Source organism: Macaca nemestrina, chromosome 18, assembly GCF_043159975.1.
Source record: "Macaca nemestrina isolate mMacNem1 chromosome 18, mMacNem.hap1, whole genome shotgun sequence".
Classification (NCBI taxonomy): Eukaryota; Metazoa; Chordata; class Mammalia; order Primates; family Cercopithecidae; genus Macaca; species Macaca nemestrina.
In genome coordinates, this window is record NC_092142.1 from 78,165,369 (window position 1) to 78,185,394 (window position 20,026).

Consider the following 20,026-nt stretch of genomic DNA (forward strand, 5'->3'; position numbering starts at 1 on the left):
GAGCCTCCTGAAGTGCTGGGATTACAGGTGTGACCACCACGCCCAGCCATTACATCTGATTTCTAATATGACTACAGTCTTGCCAGTTCACACCTTCTCTCTATTTTACTGATGAAAAATCTGAGGCCAAGAAGTGTCATAATTTGCTGTTGTCCATACAGCTCACAAATTGACAGAGCGGCAGTTCACACCCAGGAGTGTTTGATTTCAAGGTCACGCAGATTCCCTGCACCATTGCCAATGCTCCTTCCATAAGTCGAAAATATCCATTCTGGTAGGATGCACCATCTTTTTTTCTTTTAAATAGAGATGGGATCTTGCTATGTTGACCAGGCTAGTCTGGAACTCCTGGCCTCAAGCAATCTTCCCATTACAGGCATGAATCACTGTCCCTGGCCATGGATGCGCCGTCTTAATGTCTTAGCCTGATCAGAGAGCTGACTTTATGGGTCCGACTGTAGCTATGCGTCAAGCATTTGGTGGAAGTGAAAGTTAAGCCAGGAGAAAGACACTGGCATATCATCAGCCAAGGTGCTGTGCAAAACATCAAAGAGAACCAAGAGAGGACATGCTGGCCCCCTGCCTCCTGGCCCTGTCTAGGGCCTCTATGCTGACTTCCTCCTCTGTGGATCCTGCACGGTTCACACCCGCAGGCTAACAAGATGAGGCCTGGGGGAACTTTTAAGGATAGATAAGGATTCTCCTAGTCATATAGACCAAGTCTTCATACCAAGTGCTACATCCTGGAAATTCAAGATTTAAGGGAAACTCCTCCACAGCCTCTGCTATAAAGGAATTTACATCTTGCATCTGTAGGAATCCTCACAAAGCACAAGGTCCTAATCAACTTTATCAGAAGTTCTCTAGGTTACTTGAAGATGAACTGAGGCCCCGTAACAGTAGCCATTGCTGCCTTGTGCCCATTTCTCCCTGAACCCACTCAGTCAGACACTGTCAGTCCCCGTGGCCATTTTCTCTTGCCAGACACATCAATCTTATTTCCTTGGCTATTTCTGTGATAAATTCCTGACAAGCGAGCAAGTGGATGGCATATTTCCTATCATTCCTACTTTAGCTTATTCTATGGCCAACCCTATTTCTCACCCTTTGTCATATGTGCACATCTGTATATGTATGTATACATGTCATGTGCACATCTATATATGGACATGTATGCATGCACAAATATGTGTGCCATACATGTAAACCCATAGGCATTATAGATGTATAACATATATACAGCACATGTACATATGCACATGTATGTATTGCATATATATGTGTATATTCACATATATGTATACAGATGGTCCTTAACTCATGATGGTTTAACTGAAGAGTTTTGAACTTTAAGATGATGTAAAACTGATACTCATTCAGTAGAAACTGTGCTTTGAGTACCCATATAGCGATTGTTTCTTACTTTCAGTATGGCATTCAATAAATTACATGAGATATTCAACCCTCTAATAAAACATGCTGAGTGTTCAATGGTTGTGTTAAACGCCTTTGTCCAACTCCAGGTAAACTTAAGTTTTCTGAGCACATTTAAGGTAGGCTGGGGTAAGCTATGATGTTCAGTACATTAGGTGTATTAAATGCATTTTTGAGTTATGATATTTTCAACTTACGATGGGTTTATTAAGCGGTAACCCCATTATAAGTTGAGAAGCACCTGTGTACATGTATGTGTGTATTTGTAGTATATGATTTATATAATAATGATCCTACTCTATCATGTGCTACTTCTTTTTTTTTTTTTTTTTTTTTTTTTTTTGCGATGGAGTCTTGCTCTGTCGCCCAGGCTGGAGTGCAGTGGCACGATCTTGGCTCACTGCCACATCCACCTCTGGGGTTCAAGCGATTCTCCTGCCTCAGCCTCCCAAGTAGCTGGGATTACAGGCACCTGCCACCATGCCTGGTTAATTTTTATATTTTTAGGACAGACAAGGTTTTGCCATGTTGGCCAGGCTGGTCTTGAACTCCTGCCCTCAGGTGATCCACCCGTCTGGGCATCCCAGACTGCTGGGATTATAGACATGAGCCACCGCACCCGGCATCATCTGCTACTTTTAATTGCAGATGCTATTTACTCAGCATCTACTCTGTGCCAGTTGATGGGTTAGGCAAATCACTTTATGCTCACAGGACGAAAGTGAGTTTTAGAGAAAGAAAGTAGCTCTCCACAGTCTCATAGCTGGTAGATAGCAGAGTCAGGATGTGAGCCAGCTCCATCTGCCTTGACACCCATGGGCCTTCCACTACACACTACTTTTTTTGTGTGGCCTATAGACCAGCAGCATACATACATTACATTTATATAATGGGTGAATTATCTGCAAGGGAAGACCAGTTGATTGGCTCTCCTCCTGATACCGAAATGTCTAGTATAAACCTTACAAATCATTTTTGTACATGCCACTTATCCAGCAATATTGGCTTCAGCCTTGCCTACATTTCCCATACGCCCTCTCTCCTGTTCTGATTGTAAGTAGGTCTGCACCTTCTCGTGGAGTGAACCTCCCGAGTTATTCACACTCACCCGATGCTGCAGAATCCACCCAGACAGGAAGAGTGGGCCAGCTTCTCTGCAGTTGTTTTCTTCCAAGTCCCTCTCTCTCTCCCTAAGTTTCTTTCAACCCCAAAGGCGGCCAGTTTCCACTTTCACACCTGATTAAAGGAGACCTTGCTGCAACTTACCAATAGGAAACAAGAAATTGAAGCATCCCCCAGCAATGACTGAAGCCTGTGGCTTGCGGTTTTGCTTTTTAAAATGGGGTTATGAGTGGTTTTGTTTTGAACTTCAATGAAGGAGGCCTGATGACTTTCATCAAGGTCAACAGTAGGCCAGAAAGACTTGGCTTGCAATATCCCTGCCCATTCTGGTCACCAGCAGGCACCGTTTTTAGAAGCTTATGTAAAAAAAGAAAAAAAAAATCTAAAACAGCAATACTTACCCTGTCTATTAACTCTTTGTGTCTTTCAATATATCCAAGCTAGTTTAGCTGAGGTCATTGTAGAATACTACTATCATAGATTATTATTCATATAATTACTGAACAAACAGCTCTAGAATTGTATCTATAGATGAAATCATGTAGCAACAATAAAGGTAACTTTTAGAAAGAAAAAGACTCATAATACCACTATTTCAACAAAAATATTTTTATCTTATTGCCTTTCAAGGATTCGTGGCATTTGGCTTCATGCCCCCCTTTTTTTCCCTTCCCCTCGCCCCCACCAAACTCATCTTATTTCTCAAAGTTTTCCATTATTTTAATGGCTACCTCACATATCACATAGGTGATGGGCCATTACTTGGAAACCCATTCCCCTACTATGGGACATTTGGGTTATTTCTAGTTTCTGTTAGAGCTAATGGTTCCATTAACATCTTTATGCATACAGCTTTTTCCTTCTATTAATTGATCTCCTCAGCATACATTTGTAGACTGTAGAATTGGACTTCCTAGCTCCAAGAGCTCCTATTGGCCTTTGCCACAGAGAGCCACAGTGCTATCTGGAAGGGTTACACCAGCAGAACCAACATATTACTGTTTGTTTACAACCTTATCAGCACTGGGTGTTGCCATTGAAAACATTTTAAACTGATTTTCCCATTGTCACAACCTATAACTATTTACATACAGTATTCCCAAGCAGCCAGCCTCCTTATTTAAAGTATAAGAATTCTGTCTTTCATTTTCCCACAGGACGGAGTTCACATGTTTAATTAGAGTGGAAATTCAGAGTGAGTCTACATTCAGTTTTGGCAGAAAAATATCAGTCCATCCAAGCTACTGCATTGTCACTAGATTATTCCACCCGTGAAGAGCCTACCTTTTCTCCTTTTCAATCCCCAGTTATAGCACTACATAGAGTCCATCCGAATGCAGTGCAAAGCCCAAAACTCATACCCCAAGCCTCTTCGGTTCACACTGGCTTAGGTATTTACCCCACTAGCTAGGATTCCTTAGCCAGTTACTTCTTCCCAGCTGATGCACCGTCTGCTTTTATAAAAACATGTGCCACACCACTCAGAAAGATTGTCTCACTTCTAAGCTGATCTGTTTACAAGGCCATGCCCTGCTGCATCTTAGGCGTGAGAGAATAAAAGCTCCTTTTAATTTTCAAAACAGGGTTATGGAAATAGAGGTTCTCCATTGCTCATTCAGGTGACGAAGCCTCTGTCTTCCTCCAGCTTTCCTGATTTTATCTGATGTTCACCAGGAGCTTGTCCTTTTACTTTGGAATTCTGATAATGTCTCATTTGATGCTGGGCATTCCCCAAGGGACAGTCCACTTTTATAAATCACCATTTCCCGAGTGCTTACCAAACACCTGTCTGAAACTCTGTCTTTATTCATTTAAGTCTCACAGCTTTTGAAGTGAATGTTACTGTCCCCTTTTCACCAATGAGAAAACCGTTTGAATCGTGGGGTCACCACTTCCTGTGTCACTGTCCCACCATTGTACCTCTCCAGGGCCATTTGTCTCTGACCCCATTCCCTACTGTCACTGTGCGTCTGTGATCTCCTGTTCCTCAGACTTCATTCCTACCTTGCTGTATGTTCAGCGTAGGACTTGTTTAGGCTTCTCGAAGCTGAGCAAGTGTGAATTCCATTGGTAATTTACCTGAATGTGGCTTTATCGTTATATTCTTTCAATATGATCTGTAATACTGGTTATATAAAAAGTTCTATCATCGTATTTAAAAGGAGTTGATCTTGGAAATAATTGGTAACTAATATTCTGCTAAACAAAACGTATTGCTGTTTTTATTAAAAAGTTAAATGCTCTGGGAGGCTGAGGTGAGGCCTGGTGTGGTGGTGTGCACCTGTAGTCCCAGCTACTCGGGAGGCTGAGGCAGGAGAATTGCTTGAGCCCAAGAGGCAGAAGCTGCAGTGAGCCAAGATGGTGCCACTGCGCTCCAGCCTGAGTGACAGAGTGAGACTCTGTCTCAAAAAAAAAAAAAAAAAAAAAAAAAAAAGGTTAAAAAAGTTAAAATGCATGCTCAACATTTAAGTTTGGGGGGCAGGATCAGAAAAACACATGTTCTCATAGTCCCACCACTCAAAACAACCAACTAGGTAAATACTGTAGTATTTTTTTTATGCATTACAAAATTTGTATATATCTTGTAGCTTTCATTTTATATAGTTGTGATTATATTCCATATACACCTTGATACATTTCAAACTAAATAAATTATTTTAAAATAATTTAATGCCTTTATGATCCTGTATCTAGTGAATCGATGTATGGTAGTTACTTCGTCATTTTATTATTCTTGGAGAGTTAAGGTTTCTAACCCTTTACCACCATGTTTTATTAATATAAATCGTGGTTTAGCAAATATATTTGTGTAAGATTTGGGGGAACTGTTTATTTTCTTCACATCAGTTCCAAGGAGAATGCTGAGGTCGAACAACACGAAAATATTTAAGGCTCTGGGTAGCTACTGGCAAGAGACTTTTTCTGGGCTGCCTACACGGATAGCTTTTATCCCTACTGCTGGTTTTCTTTGAGAAGAGTAGGTATGTTTCACCCAGGTGGATACGCTGCTGCTCAGTTTATTTTCCCCAGATGATCTGCCTGTCCGGCATGCAGCAGTGTGAATCTTACCGAGGGATGCCGTTCAAGTTCCTGGGTATGCAAAGATCTTTCCCGTCCGGAACCAAGACAGAAGAGGAGAGGAGCGTTGTGTCAGCGAAATAAAAAAAGGCTGATTGCGGAAAGCCGAAAGAAACAAGCTAAACTTTGGGTCAGCTGGTTTGGCCAGCCTTTTCATCGTGTTCATTGTTCTGCTGCTTCACAACCTACTGAGAAAGTTCGAAGACTTTCTTGGCTGCATTGGGAAATATGTTCAGAATTCTTTGCCTGGTTTGCTGAGGCAGGGCTTGCCCTTAAGCTTGGTTCTGGGGAATTTTACCTGGTGTGGCCTAGATTTGAAGAACTTTATGATGAAGTACTTGGCTTTTTGCTCTTATTAGTGGCTGCCTTCAAACTCACTTTAGGGACAGAGGCTGAGCAGATCCTCCCTGGGAAAAAATTCAGTCCTGTTGCCGGGCGCGGTGGCTCTCGCCTGTAATCCCAGCACTTTGGGAGGCCGAGGTTGGCGGATCACGAGGTCAGGAGATGAAGACCATCCTGGCTAACACGGTGAAACCCCATCTCTACTAAAAATACAAAAAATTAGCCCAGTGTGGTGGCAGGCACCTGTAATCCTAGCTACCTGGGAGGCTGAGGCAGGAAAATGGCATGAACTCAGGAGGCGGAGCTTGCAGTGAGCTGAGATCATGCCACTGCACTCCAGCCTGGGCAACAGAGCCAGACTCTATGTCAAAAAAAAAAAAAAAAAAAAAAAAAAATCAGTCATGTTATCCTGTTTTCTGAACAGGAATCAAGAACCTTCTAGAAGCCTGTGTAAATCACTCTGTATGTTCCCAAAGCATTCACAGCTTCAGCACTTTCAAAATATAGAAGCAGAAGACATGAGAAAAATGAACACTCGTGTATCTATCTCATGTTCAATCTGAAGACTAAATATTAATAGTAAAAATCACCATTTAAAATAAAACATTAAATAAAATCACTATGATCATTATTAATAATACAAAACAGAGCTTCTTGACCCAGAAATTCAAGTTCTAGTAGTTAATCCTAAAACAAGGCAATGTTCATCATCTGGACAGCTGATAAGAATGTATGTGACCGTGTGTGCGTGTGTGTGTGTGTGTGTGTGTGTGTGTGTGTAGATATCAGGAGTTTCAGAATTCAAAACCTGCATTAACAGACTAATAGATCTGAAAAGTCTTGTTATTGAAATAATTTAATTATGTTTAACCCTAAATCCTTTGAACACAGGCCACTGCTTTTGTTTTTGATCTTTTTTTCATTAGCTATTTGTTAATACACTTCCCCTGGGACATAGACAGAGAAACGTATTTCTTAAAGCAGTAATAGTAATATCATGAGAAACCTGAGATCCATTTAAATGTCTAACAGTTGGAGCGAAGCTCTCTGACTACTATGAAATGATGTTGTGGGAGAAATTTAATTGAAATGATGTTTAAGACTATAGCAGATCTCTCAGTGGAAACCCTACAAACCAGAAGACCTATAAGCCAGAAGAGAGTGGGGGCCAAAATTCAACATTCTTAAATAAAAGAATTTTCAACCTATGATTTCATATCCAGCCAAACTAAGTTGCATAAGCGACGGAGAAATAAAATCTTTTACAGACAAGCAAATGCTGAGAGATTTTGTCACCACCAGGCTTGCCTTACAAGAGCTCCTGAAAGAAGCACTAAACATGGAAAGAACAACCGATACCAGCCACTGCAAAAACATACCAAATTGTAAAGACCATTGACGCTGTGAAAAAACTGCATCAACCAGTGGGCAAAATAACCAGCTAGCATCATAATGACAGGATCAAATTCACACATAACAATATTAACCTTAAATGCAAATGGGCTAAATGCCCCAATTAAAAGACACAGACTGGCAAATTAGATAACGACTCAAGACCCATCAGTGTGTGTTCTTCAGGAGACCCATCTCATGTGCAGACACACATAGGCTCAAAATAAAGGAATGGAGGAAGATTTACCAAGCAAATGGGAAGGAAAAAAAGCAGGGGTTGCAATCCTAGTCTCTGATGAAACAGTTTAAACCGGCAAAGATCAAAAGAGACAAAGAATGGCATTACATAATGGTAAAGGGATCAATGCAACAAGAAGAGCTAACTATCCTAAATATATATGCACCCAATACAGGAGCACACAGATTCATAAAGCAAGTTCTTAAAGACCTACAAGGAGACTTAGACTCCCACACAGTAACAGTGGGAGACTTTAACACCCCACTGTCAATATGAGACGGATCAATGAGACAGAAAATTAACAAGGTTATGCAGGACTTGAACTCAGCTCTAGACCAAGCAGACCTAATAGACATCTACAGAATTCTCCACCCCAAATCAACAGAATATACATTCTTCTCAGCACCACATTGCACTTATTCTAAAATTGACCACATGATTGGAAGTAAAACACTCCTTAGCAAATGCAAAATAATGGAATTCATAGCAGTCTCTCAGACCACAGTGCAATCAAATTAGAACTCAGGATTAAAAAACTCACTAAAAACTGCACAACTACAAGGAATTTGAACAACCTGCTCCTGAACGACTACTGGGTAAATAATGAAATGAAGACAGAAATAAGGAAGTTCTTTGAAGCCAATGAAAACAAACACACAATGTAACAGAATCTCTGGGACACATTTAAAGCAGTGTGTACAGGGAAATTTATAGCACTAAATGCCCACAAGAGAAAGCAGGAAAGATCTAAAATCTACACTCCAACAACACAGTTAAAAGAACTAGAGTAGCAAGAGCAAATGAATTCAAAAGCTAGCAGAAGACAAGAAATAACCAAGAGTAGAGCAGAAATGAAGGAGATAGACACACAAAAATCCCTTCAAAAAAATCAATGGATCCAGGATCTGGTTTTTTGAAAAGATCAACAAAACAGATAGGCTGCTAACGAGATTAATAAAGAAGAAAAGAGTGAAGAATTAAACAGACTCAATAAAAAATGATAAAGGGGATGTGATCACCACTGATCCCACAGAAATACAAAGTACCGCCACAGAAAACCATAAACACCTCTAGGCAAATAAACTAGAAAATCTAGTAGAAATGGATAAATTCCTGGACACATACACCCTCCCAAGACTAAACCAGGAAGAAGTAGAATTCCTGAATAAAGCAGTAACAAGTTCTGAAATTGAGGCAGTAATAGCCTACCAACCAAAAAAAGTCCGGGACTAGATGGATTCAAAGCCGAATTCTGCCAGAAGTACAAAGAGGAGTTGGTATCATTACTTCTGAAACTATTCCAAACCCTAGAAAAAGAAGGAATCCTTCCTAACTCATTTTATGAAGCCAGCATCATCCTGATACCAAAACCTGGCAGAGACACAAGAAAAAATGAAAATTTCAGGCTAATATCCCTGATGAACATTGATGCTGAAATCCTCAATAAAATACTGGCAAACCAAATCCAGCAGCACATCAAAAAGCTTACCCACCATGATCAAGTCAATTTCATCCCTGGGATGCAAGCCTGGTTTAACATATACAAATCAATAAACATAATCTATCACATAAACAGAACGAATTATAAAAACCACATGATTATCTCAATAGATGCAGAAAAGGCCTTCAACAAAATTCAACCTTCATGCTAAAACTCTCAATAAACTAGGTATTGACGGAACGTATCTCAAAATAATAAGAGGTATTTATGACAAACCCACAGCCAATATCATACTGAATGGACAAAAACTGGAAGCATGCCTTTTGAAAACTGGCACAAGACAAGCCCTCTCTCACCGCTCCTATTCAACACAGTACTGGAAGTTCTGGCCAGGACAATCAGGCAAGAGAAGGAAATAAAATGTATTCAATTAGGAAAAGAGGAAGTCAAATTGTCTCTGTTAACAGATGACGTGACTGCATATTTAGAAAACCCTATCATCTCAGCGCCTAACCTCCTTAAGCTGATAAGTAACTTCAGCAAAGTCTCAGGATATAAAATCAATGTGAAAAAATCACAAGCATTCCTATACACCAATAATAGACAGAGAGCCAAATCATGAGTGAACTCCCATTCGCAATTGCTACAAAGAGAATAAAATACCTAGGAATACAACTTACAAGTGATTATGAAGGACCTCTTCAAGGAGAACTACAAACCACTGCTCAAAGAAATAAGAGAGAACACAAACAAATGGAAAAACATTCCATGCTCATGGGTGGGAAGAATCAATATCATGAAAATGGCCTTATTGCCCAAAGTAATTTATAGATTCAATGCTATCCCCATCAAGCTACCATTGACTTTCTTTAAAGAAATAGAAAAAACTACTTTAAATTTCATATGGAACCAAAAAAGAACCCGCATAGCCAAGACAATCCTAAGCAAAAAGAGCAAAGCTGGAGGCATCATGCTACCTGACTTCAAACTATATTACAAGTCTACAGTAACCAAAACAGCATGGTATTGGTACCAAAACAGATATATAGATCAATGGAACAGAACAGAGGCCTCAGAAATAACATCACAAAACTACAACCATCTGATACTTGACAAACTTGAGAAAAACAAGCAATGGGAAAAGGATTCCCTATTTAATAAATGGTGCTGGGAAAACTGGCTATCCATATGCAGAAAGGGGCAACTGGACCCCTTCCTTATACCTTATACAAAAATTAACTCAAACTGGATTAAATACTTAAATGTAAGACCTAAAACCATAAAAACCCTAGAAGAAAACTTAGGCAATACCATCCAGGACACAGGTATGGGCAAAGACTCATAGGCAAAGATCTCATGACTAAAACACCAAAAGCAATGGCAATGAAAGCCAAAATTGACAAATGGGATCTAATCAAACTAAATAGCTTCTTCACAGCAAAAGAAACTATCATCAGAGTAAACAAGCAACCTACAGAATGGGAGAAAATTTTTGAAATCTGACAAAGGGCTAATATCCAGAATCTACAAAGAACTTAAACAAATTTACAAGAAAAAAACACACAACCCTATCAAAAAGTGGGCAAAGGATAGGAACAGACACTTCTCAAAAGAAGACATTTATGCAGCCAGCAAACATATGAAAAAATGCTCATCATCACTAGTCATTCAGGAAAATGCAAATCAAAACCACAGTGAGACACCGTCTCATGCTAGTTAGAATGGTGATCATTAAAAAGTCAGGGAAGAACAGATGCTGGGGTGGATGTGAAGATATAGGAACACTTTTACACTGTTGGTGGGAGTGTAAATTGGTTCAGCCATTGTGGAAGAGAGTGTGGCAATTCCTCAATGATCTAGAACTAGAAATACCATTTGACCCAATAATCCCATTACTGGGTATATACCTAAAGGATTATAAATCATTCTACTATACAGATACATGCACATATATGTTTATTGCGGCACTGTTCACAATAGCAAAGACTTGGAACCAACCCAAATGCCCATCAATGATAGACTGGATAAAGAAAATGTGGCACATATACACCATGGAACACTATGCAGCCATAAAAAAGGATGAGTTCCTATCCTATGCAGGGACATGGATGAACCTGAAAACCGTCATTCTCAGCAAACTAACACAGGAACAGAAAACCAAACACTGCAGGTTCTGACTCACAAGTGGGAGTTGAACAATGAGAACACATGGACACAGGGAGGGGAACATCACATACTGGGGCCTGTCAAGGGGTGAGGGGTTAGGGGAGGGATAGCATTAGGAGAAATACCTAATGTAGATGACGGGTTGATGGGTGCAGGAAACCGCCAGCACATATATACCTATGTAACAAGCCTGAATGCTCTGCACATGTACCCCCGAACTTAAAGTATATAAAACAATAAAAAAGAAATGTTTATAACTTATTAGGTGAAAAACGTAGGTTATAGAAGTTGGTACGGTATGATTCCATTTTTGTTAAACATACATTCATGACTTTCTACTTACAAAGTATGTATTGAAAAAGGAACAGAAAGTGTTAATAATGGTTATCTCTGGGTAGAGGACATGTCGATGACTTTTTTTTCTTATGCTTATCTATATTCCCACATTTTCTATGATAAAAGTATGCTCTAATACTTTTTAAAAAGTAAAATTTAGAAAAACAAAGACAAACTATGCCAGTGCTTGTAAAACATGCCCAGCTGCTCACTGAGTATTGCAGCATGGCTGTGAGCTGACTCAGGTCCAGTCACTGAGCCTCCAGAAAGTTCTCTTGAATTGACATATCGACAGAAATGGAATGGTTTGTATATTTCCCAGGAACAGGATGGGGAACCTTAGGGCTGCATGGCGCCAAGAAACATACATTTGAAAAAATAAAAGCAGGTGGATTATTTTTGGTCACTTAATTTTTTTCAAAATAAATGGCAAGGCCAGTTAATCCCACCCCTTTGGCAGGCCAAGGCAGCAGGATCCCTTGAATCCAGGAGTTTGAGACAAGCCTGGTCTCAGCCCCAACTCTACAAAAGTCTGGTCTCAAACCCCTTCTCTGCAAAAATTAGCCAGGCATGGCGGCACACACCTGTGGTCCCAGCAACTCAGGAGACTGAGGTAGGGGGATCACCTGCGCCTGGGAGGTCAAGGCTGCGGTAAGCCATGATTGTGCCACTGCACTCTAGCCTGGGAGACAAAGGGATACCCCTGTCTCATACAAACAAACAACAAAACAAAACAAAACAACTGGCTGGTTGTCTGAATTACCTTTCATTGCTGTGTGTGTGTATGAACACCATCTCCCTGTGACTTTGGCCAGGTGAGTATTCAACAAGAGATTTTTTTCCACTTGAGTTTGACATTCTGCCATGGTCGAGTAACATACTGTAATTGTTTAGCTCCTCATGTCTTCACCTCAGTGCACTCCTATTAACCTTGAACATTCATGCCCAGATTTTGCCACACCCAGAATATGGATATATGACAAACCCCTTTCTACTTTTATTATCACTTGCTAAAAGTTTGAACTACATGATAAGCTGAAGTATTGATTTTTTTTGCCCATCTCATCTCTGCTACTATAAAGTTTTTAAACAACATTGGAAAACAAAAATAATACATTTTATGCTACTCCAAATATCCTCATCAAAAAAACTTGAAAGAAATACTTAGACTTAAAAAACATCAGCAATGTCGATATAACTGTTGAGTGGAGAGAAATCCTGGGTGTAGACCACAACTTCCTTCTTGGAATCTGAGAATGACACCGTTTCAAAAAATTCTTTGAGACAGGGTCTTTCTCTGTCACACAGGCTAGACTGCCGTGGCACAATTATAGCTTACAGTAACCTTGAACTCCTGGACTCAAGTGATCCTCTCACCCCAGCCTCCCAAGTAGCTAGGACTACAGGCATGCACCACCACACTCAGCTAAGTACTTAGGCTTTTGTAGCGATGGGGTCTTCCTGTGTTTCCCAGGCTGGTCTCCAACTCCAAGCCTCAAGTGATCCTCCTGCTTCTGCCTCCCAAAGTGCTGGGATTATAGGTATAAGCCACCTTGCCGACCCACATTATTTTCGAACTTAAAAGTTATTTCATGATTTGTGTGACAACTATTTGAGGGGAAAGAATTAAAAATATACCAACTACAAGGAAAGCATGAATACCTAAGAAACATCAAAATAAGTCAGCCATTAACTCTCACTCTAAATGAGGGCAAGGTGGGTGTGATCTCCTAATAATAGCACATGTGCTTTATTCATAAAATCAAGAAAGATTGGCTTCACTAGATCTTGCTCTGACTTTAATCCCAGGACAGGAAACGCACTGATAATTCTCGAAGCTTTGGAGAGGAAAGCTTCACAAATTGGCCTGGATCCATTTCTGTGGCTGTGCACCTTCGCACATTGATCTTTCTGATCCCTGAGCCCCTGCCGGTGTTTCCTCACTGGCTCGTGCCCTTTTCAATGGTTGCCACCTTTCATCATAAACGTTTCCACAGGTACACAAAGACAGGCATAAAAGGTGAGGGAAAAGAGCTCTCTGCCTATATTTGTTATGGTTGAAAATTCAGATGTTTCTCCTGTTTCCACTTAGGCTGAGTTACAAGGTAATTTGCTCAGGAAGACAAATGTAATGGTGGTGGGGGTTAGGGCAGGGGGAGGTCCCGCTTCGGGTTTCCACCAAGGGTGCAGGTTTAACAGGAGCTAGAATGGGAGGATCATGTACATAGACTACAATGAGAGTGGTACCCCAGTTCCTCCCTGCAGCAGCAGCATCACACACCAATCTGAGATAGGGCACGGTGGACAAGGAGGGGCCAGGATGGGCTTTTGTGGATAACACAGGGATCCATCAGAACACAATTGTTCTTGGAGAAAAAGATACAGCGCAGCAGAAAATATCCCATCATCCACATTGTAACCCCCTTTCTCATCCACGGAACTGTGTAACCCTGGCAGATCACGTGTCCTCTCGGAGCTTCTTCCTTCTAACATAGACCTACAACACCCAGGTCCCACGAACTTTGTCCTTGCGAGGATAAAGGCCACAGCCGGAATATAGTAACATTAATTTTAAAACCCTTGTTTCCAGGCCAGAAGAGCCTCTCCCACCCCCTTGGAAACAGGCTTTGATGGCACCACCAGGACAGCAGTGGCAGTGACTCACGGATATGGGGCATGGCCTTGTGGGCGCCAGGCTCCCCCGGAAAGCAGGCATTTGCAGGGTGTCTCTTTGATGGTCTTTTAAAGAGCTTTCCCTGTTAGAGCAGTTTCACCTGCAGTTAGAGCTGCCTTTCCATTGTCCGTGGAATTCACTGCACACTTCGAGGGGCCGCCTGTCCTGGCAGAGAGCAAGGGACTCATAAAAGTGTCAGAACATTATGAACAGCCCGAAGATGGGCTGTGAGGGGGGATAAGTGAAGCGCAGCGTGGAGGCCGTTCAGTAACTCCATCCATCTGTGGACAGGGGCGTGAGGACAAGGCGAACAGACCCCTGGCGAACAGCACCTGGGCAAGTCAGCAGGTGCTTGAGCCACGGGGTTCCTCATTGAGCCATCTAGAGGAGTGCACTGAGCAAAGCACCTGCCGAAAACACCGTGTACCTCTGGGATTCCTTCTCTTCACTTGGAACTGAAAGATGTGGAGTTTAATCCAAACCTAGTGGTGAGAGGGTCCTAAATTCCCTTTCTCATAGAATGACCTGATTTCTGCTGCTCCGAGCTTGCTTGCGGCAGCCTGTGTATTAATTTAACTTCGTTTTTATAGGCCTTTTGCATGCAATGTTAAGCACATAGCCCCACCATCTAATTAAAAGGGACTCTTATCAATTTGCAAGATACTCGCTTACAGAAAAAATATAACAAAAACACTACAGTGAATCTTTCATTCTTAAGAGGTAAGTATCAATCACTCAGTGAGAATGTTTGTATTTAACCACTGATCTTGTAAACAGGTTGTAAACACACACATGCTGAACGACTCTGTAGGCAAGCCCTATCTTTGAGAAACAGTTCTGGTTCTTACACAGTTAACTTTCTGGAGTTTAATTGCACAGGACCTGAGGACTGAACGCTGGAGGTGGTTATGGCAAGGGAAGCTCTCTCTGACATCCTGGGTTCTGACCTTTGGCCTGGCTAAGGCAATCTGCTTCTGTGGCTGCCTCCAGCAGTGACAGAAAGGATGCACAGGAGGTATGACCAATAGATGGAATTAAGAAGTGCTGAGGCTTGGAGAGTGGCCGTCCGCCTTGAAGGCACTGGACCAGACCTCAGATACACGAAGCCCAGCCTAGACCCTGCCCTTGCCCGGGTGGGTGGTCTTGAGCAAATCAGGTAAGACCATTGATTTCAAAGAATGTTTCCATCCTGGAAAGCCATGTAGTACAAAGGAAGAAGCATGGGTCGCATCCTGGTTCTACAGCTGAGCAACCTTCAGCACAACACAGTGCCTCTCCATGTCAGCAAAGTTGACCTGAAAATGCATACTCCACATGGTTCCTTTAAAATGGAAGAAATTAACCAAGTATATGAAAAGAGTTGATCCATAGGCATGCTACAAATACCAGTTTCCCGTGTTGGAGTGTGCTTTCTGAAGCTAACATTCTAAGATTATATTCCAAATTTCCTGGACAAAATGTACTTATTGCATGGGAAGACTGGTCCCTGAGATCCTTAATTATCCATTTATTTTGGGATGAAGATAGGGGAATACATTTTACTGACTCCGCTTCCCACTCAGTAATTCTTTTTCTGATCCTATGGGGTAGGGCTGCATATACTAGTATTTCTCTGCCCAAAATGTACGGGTATCACTTTCCTAAAACTGGCTGCACCTTGTCAGGTTTGTCAGGTTCAAATATCTATTTTAAAAATCACTCCAAAAGCAAATTAAAGTAAGAAATGTCATGTTTTTCTGTGTAGTCATGTTAGTTTTGCCCCTGGAAAAATGGAGAAAAAACAGCAGAGATAGCAGGGACAGCCAACATACTGTCTTCACCTGGATGTGAAATCTGGAGACCAGGGAGCTCAAAGTCACTCTTCGCCAGTGGCCTCTTATGGGACAGGAAAGTTTAAGTCCTCAAAGGCCAGACTTGACTGTTTAATGACCTGGGTTAGGATGCACAGAAGGAGATGCCACAATTTTGGTACTCTGACCCGGTTTCTGGGGCAAAACTGGAAATGAGCTCTTGCTGCATTTTAATTTTTAAATTAACATCAGATATGAACCTGAAAGAAAGCCAATCAAAGATGTAGTCTAAATCCCAAAAGCTGACAGAAGCGGAAATAAAACCATCTATTGAATGGAACAGAAAACAGTGGTCTCAGCAGCAAGAATAGAAGATTCTCAGCTCACTGGATTCAAATTTGAATTTTCTTATCTCTATTATCACCTGTCCACTTATCAAGTATCTACCTGCCTATCTATTGTTCCATCCCATCCCTTAAATGGGGTTCTTATGTTGCAAAAGGAAGAAAGCAGGAAAGAATTACAAAGGTGTTAAGATAACTATATAGAACATATGGTTCTCAACCTTTTTGGCACCAGGGACTGGTTTTATGGAAGACAATTTTTCTGCGAACCAGAGTTGGGCAGCAGATGGCTTCAGAATGATTTAAGCACATATTTACTGTGCACTGTATTTCTATTATTACATTGTAATATATAATGAAATAATTATACAACTCACTATAATGTAGAATCTGGGGGACCCCCGAGCTTGTTTTCCTGCAGCTAGATGGTCCCATCTGTGGGTGATGGGAGACAGTGACAGGTCATCAGGCATTAGACTCTCATAAGGAACACAAAACCTAAATCTCTCACATGCGCAGTTCACAATAGGGTTTGCCCTCTTATGACAACCTAATGCCACCGCTGATAGGACAGGAGGCGGAGCTCAAGCGGTAATGTGAGCAATGGGGAACAGCTGCAATTACAGATAAAGTTTTGCTCACTCACCTGCTACTCACCTCTTACTAGTGCATTCCAGTTTCTAACAGGGCCATAGACTGGTACCAATCCGTGGCCCAGGGGTTGGGGAATCCCTGATACAGACAATATACATGTTGAAAAGACTTAAATAACATCTACTGTGGTCTATTAAAATGGCTGGATTGGAGAAATGTGAATTTGGAGAGATAGGAATATAGGTACGGTTTCTTCCTACCTTCACACGTAAACACCTTCGTACTTTAAAAAATTTGCGTAAGAACATTTTCATGTCATTAATATGGCTTTTGCATCTGCATCAGATTCCAGAATTTGGAGGTACCATATTTAACTTGACAATTTCCCTTTTATATAGAGAAAGAAACTTGGAGTCTTGATACAACGTAATATCCCAGCCCAGATCATGAAGAAGTTAACTGAGAAGGCTCTTACCAACATACTTAACCTGATATTAGAAGCACATTTCAGGCCTAAGCCCTTCCTGCCTAACACTTATGGCGCATGGATTATGTGTGAAGTTTGGTTAGAAGTTAAATAAAAATAAAAATGATCAAATCGCATCTATGGTTCTTTGTTCTCCATGACGCCCTATCATGTGTGCAGCTGAGCGTTCCCTCCAGTCTGATCTATGCATTTGATAGGATTAGATAACGCAGAAGTCGCAGAAATAATAGCCCAGTTTACTAACAGCTGGAAAAGTATTATTGTAAAGATAGGCCATTCTTAGTGACTACCCATGCGGGTTTTTCATGCACTGAAGAAGGATCTTGGCTAACTTATGGGAATGTCAATGCACAGAATGGGTCATTTACTCACTCAACAATCTCCAAGTGTACCCTAATACGGGTCCTGTTCAACAACTGGAAATGCAGAGATGAAAATGTGTTACATTAGCCCTAGAGTTCTGGAAGCAGACCCATGAAATGATCATCCAGACCCCTTGTGCAACTGCAGGTGGTAACATCACACTAGACTCTAAGTGATAGCCCTAGAGGTTCCATTATGGAGATTCAAGGTGGATGTCATCTCCCAGAGCTATGCAACTGGCGGTGCTGTGAATCATCAAGATACAAGATGCATCAATGGCTAATCATCAATGGCAAATACATCAAGGGGCTAAGCACAAGTACTGTGGAAACAGAGATCAGAGGACCCAGCTCTGTCCCATTGAGAGGTGATGGGATACCATTAAAACTTCCCATGGAAGGTAATATTGACATTTGAAAAATGGTAGACAAGCAGATTGAAGAGTAAGTATATATGGCCAGGCACAGTGGCTCATGCCACTGTAATCCCAGCAGTTTGGGAAGCCGAGGTGTGCAGATCACAAGGTCAGGAGTTTGAGACCAGCCTGACCAACATGGTGAAACCCTGTCTCTACTAAAAATGCAAAAATTAGCCAGGTGTGGTGGTGTGCACCTGTAATCCCAGCTACTCAGGAGGCTGAGGCAGGAGAATCCCTTGAACATGGGAGGTGGAGGTTGCAGTGAGCCGAGATCACCCTACTGCACTCCAGCCTCAGTGAAAGAGACTGACTCCATCTCAAAAAAAAAAAAAGTAAAAAAAAAAAAAAAAAGTAAGTGTATAGAATGGGATAAGATCAAATACCAATTTTTGCTTTTATTAAATATTTTCAGAAAGTGATCCTGGACCTGCCCAGCCTCCAGCCTTCCTGGAGGAAGCAACCTCTTCATTCTCAAGAAACCAGTGGTTCTTTTCACACTGTCCTTCACACTTTTGGGGCACACACAGTGTTTTTTTTTTTGGCAGAGACTGCCAATTATGACACTTACGTGTAAGCCATCAAGCCCTGGACATTCCGCACAGACCACACAATTAATTTTATTTTTGTCCTCAGCCAGATTTCAAGGACCCCAGAGATGTCTGGAAAATTAATTTATTAGAAAGCAATCACTTGATAATACACACGATGATAGAAGAAATGAGTATGTTCAATATCTTATAAAACAGTTGGCAATCACATAATAGAGTGTTCATTGTCAATTTAGTAGCTTGTCTCATTATGCTCAGCAAATAGTTGTAAAATAGTGTATTATTCATGAACCAACATGCTTTAATTACTTTTAGTTCACATTTATTTTTCAAATGCAATCTGAGTTACATTATCTATAAAAGCAACCCATTTTGCAAAAGTTGGCTTCAGGACCTCCCAAAGAAAGAGCCACAAGTTGTGTGTCTCAGCCTGGAAATGCATACTGGTCAAGCCCACACCTTTGTCCTAGTAGAAAGCAGGTAGTGGTTGCCCCTGACTTTAGATCATCCAGGAAATGGTTAGCTGATACCACCCCCAGCTGTGGACCGCACACAATAGGGAGTGACTCCCCTAAGCCAGTCCTGCCTGAGGTGGGTAGGATCTGATTCAGTCACCTGAGTCTCTTGATGAGGCCGATCATGTAACTTACTTCGCAGTGGGATAGGAGCAGACTGAGCATCAGGGGCTTGATCTGCCCTTGCATTGCTGGATGTGCCCTGCTTTACACTCCTGCCATTCACCATGAGAGAAACATCTCCCAGGGGACCACTAGTCCAAGGAAGACAGAGACACATCGAGTAGCCATGGACTTAATTCATAGCCTGGAGCCAACCCGGCTGGGATCAACTGACCCTCAGCTTGCAGACAGATGCAAAAGCAATAAAGATAATGATTGCTGCTTTAAGCCAGTACCATTTTTGGGGTGGTTTGTTATGCAGCCAAAGCTCACCGGGAAAGTGGCATATCCAGAATTTACTTTGAGATGCTCTGGCGACATCCTCAAAGCAGCTGGCAGTCAATTTACGTCTATTTCACTTGCTGTAGAGGATGTCTGGCACACAGGACTATAAGCTCAAAAGAGAACTCACACATAGTGAATAAAGAACACAAAATTTGCAGAGGAGGGAGGATCACTTGAAGTCAGGAGTTTGAGGCAAGCCTGGGGAACATAGCAAGACGCCATCCCTATAAAAAATTTAAGAAATAGAAAAAAATTAGCTGGGCATGGTGACACATGCCTGTAGTCCCAGCTACTCTG

General features: G+C 41.5%; 1 long non-coding RNA gene across 2 annotated transcripts; it reads left to right on the top strand.

The window, feature by feature from the left end:
• The first annotated feature begins 12,621 nt into the window (after positions 1-12,621).
• LOC139359922 (uncharacterized) lies at positions 12,622-18,477 on the top strand. 2 transcript variants are annotated; one of them, XR_011616587.1, is made up of 3 exons: positions 12,622-13,654; positions 14,515-14,943; positions 17,350-18,477. It is a non-coding gene; the product is annotated as an uncharacterized lncRNA (long non-coding RNA). The 2 variants fall into 2 exon arrangements; XR_011616586.1 differs by having other exon boundaries at positions 14,515-14,711.
• Positions 18,478-20,026: the final 1,549 nt, after the last annotated feature.